The 2556-nt window shown below is 48.0% G+C and overlaps 1 protein-coding gene across 7 annotated transcripts in view; it reads left to right on the top strand.

Moving 5' to 3' along the window:
* Positions 1–2556, top strand: part of LOC102423232 (zinc finger protein 227) — a 104919-nt gene that overhangs the window by 20412 nt on the left and 81951 nt on the right. The gene's annotated exons all lie outside the window — the stretch shown is intronic.

Below are 2556 nucleotides of genomic sequence, written 5' to 3'. Positions count from 1 at the left end.
GTTTCTGGGGTTTTGTTTAGCTTCTATATTTGCAACATAGTACATAGTTGCTTAGAGTTGTAGCTGAGAGGCCGGCAAGTCAGGTGGGGAACGTTGGAGTCCACAGTCACTGGAGCAAGCAAGCCTCCCTGTTCGCTTCAGTGCGTGGCTGCCGGCCGCCATCTTGGCTGACAGTTAATTTGCATAAGGATATGCTGATTAGCCAATGGGAAGGGTAGCGGTCGTACGCTAATTACCATGTTTCTCTTTTATTAGTGTAGATGAGTGAGATCATGTGGTATTTTTCTTTCACTGACTGGCTTATTTCACTTAGCATAATGCTCTCCAGTTCCATGCTGTTGCAAATGGTAAGAATTCCTTCTTTTTTACAGCAGCATAGTATTCCATTGTATAGATGTACCACAGTTTTCTAATCCATTCATCTACTGATGGGCACTTATGCTGTTTCCAGATCTTTGCTATGGTGAATTGTGCTGCTATGAACATAGGGGTGCATATATCCTTTCTGATTGGTGTTTCTGGTTTCTTGGGATATATTCCTAGAAGTGGGATTATTGGGTCAAATGGGAGTTCCATTTTTAACTTTTTGAGGAAACTCCATACTGTCTTCCATAGTGGCTGCACCTAACTGGTCCTTTTTCATGTCTTTAAAATTCTCACTAAGATCCTTGAAATTCTCATTAAGTTCCTTGAAAGTCTAAGTCCCTTGAACCTCTCTTTAAGATCCTTGAGCAAACTTATAACCGTTGTTTTGAACTCTTTACCTAGTAGTTTGCTTGTTTCCATTTCATTTCGTTCTTTTTCTGGAGATTTCTTCTGTTCTTTCATTTGTCACATGTTTCTTTGTCCCACGTTTTGGCAGCTTCCATGTGTTTGTTTCTATGTATTAGGTTGAGTTGCTATGTCTCCTGGAATTGGTGGATTGGCCATGTGTAGTAGGTGTCCTATAGGGCCCAGTGGCTCAGCCTCCCCAGACACCTGAGCTGGGCCCTCTAGGTGTGCCCCTGTGTGGGCTGTGTGCACAGTCTTATTGTAGTTCAGCCTTGATTGCGAGGAGTTGACCTCCAGGCCAATTGACTGTGAGGACCAGCTGCGACTACAGTGGAAGAGCCACTGTGCAAGAGACACCCTTATGGAGCAGGGCATGCTTCAGTGGGGCTTTGGTGCTCACAGAGTCCACTCCTTGAGTGTGTGGCTTGTGAAGTGTAGAGTTGTAATCTGGTATAGTCTGAAGCTGTCCACCAGGTACACTGGCTCTGGGGCCTTCTGGGACGTGCAAAGTCTGCCACTGCTTGGGGCCACCCGTCAGGAGCTACAGAAGGATCTGCAGATGGCTGCTGTTTGCTATTTGTATTGGGCTTGGAGGTGCCCAGGCTGGGCCAAGCTGTGAAGCAAGGCAGGCTAGTGCTAGTGCCAAGTCTTGGATATCTTATTGATAGACTAGAGGCCCGATGCATGAAATTTGTGCAAGGGGCTCATCCCCTGATGCCACAGAGGCTGACTATGCCTCGGCCCCTGCCCGCTGCCATGGCTGCCTCTGCCTTAGCACTCCCCCACCACCACCACCACCACCATGGCTTCATTCAGAAGGTCATCTGGAAGGACATCCAGAAGGATGTCTGGTCTAATTAGCATATTATGCTTTTATTATTAAAGATATGGGGCATGTTGACACCAGCTGCTCCTTGTTTGAGAGATTTTAGGAAAGTCTAAAGCCTGAACCAGGACAGGACATTCAGACGGAAAAGCCACTGCAAACAACTTGGGTGGGGCTGCAAGTTGCATGGGGCAGGTTTCTCAGGGAATCACCAGGGTGGAGTGAACAGTGTGAGCCTCACTGATGGAAACTCAGATATGGCTGCCAGTCAGCTCTGGAATGGGGGAGGTCCCAGCACTGGAACAATGACCCCTGCAAGCACCCTTGTCTGGGAAAAAGCCGTCCCTGTGTTCCTGCCCCAATGCCAGACAATCCAGTTCCTCCCGTATGTCCCTGATTCCACCAATGCTGCTGTCCAGCGCTGGAGCTCAGAGGGAGTGGGACTGTGTACCTCCTGTGCTGGCCCTTTAAGAGGAAATGCCTGGTTCTCCAGCAGCCTCCATATCACTCAGTCCCAATCACTGGTGGTTTTTACACCCCAAAGATACAGAGACTTCTCTTTCTAGCTCTGGAACCCTGGGTGGGGGTCTGGTGTGGGGCTGGGACCCCTTGCTCCTCGCGGGAGACCTCACAGCCAATATATCTATCCCTCCTGAGTTAAAAAAAAACCACACGTGTGTTGGACCAGCCTGTTTTGTGCCTCCATCCCTCTGACCAGTCTCGATGCACTTTCTTCTTTACTTTTCTAGTCATAGGACTTCCATGCAGCCAGATTTCAGGGGGTTCTGAATGATGGTTGTTCTGTATTTTAGTTGTAACTTTGAAGTGGTTGTGGGAGGATGTGAGTACCGGCATTTACCGACACCACCATCTTTGTTCTCTCTGCTATCCTATCTAATAAAGAGGGAATATGCAAATTGACCATTGCCCCATCACAAAGATGGCAGTGCCAAAGATGT

Source organism: Myotis lucifugus, unplaced genomic scaffold (assembly GCF_000147115.1).
Source record: "Myotis lucifugus unplaced genomic scaffold, Myoluc2.0 scaffold_402, whole genome shotgun sequence".
In the NCBI taxonomy this organism is placed as follows: Eukaryota; Metazoa; Chordata; class Mammalia; order Chiroptera; family Vespertilionidae; genus Myotis; species Myotis lucifugus.
Note: the sequence above shows the minus strand (reverse complement) of the source record. Positions and strands in the feature narration are given on the sequence as shown.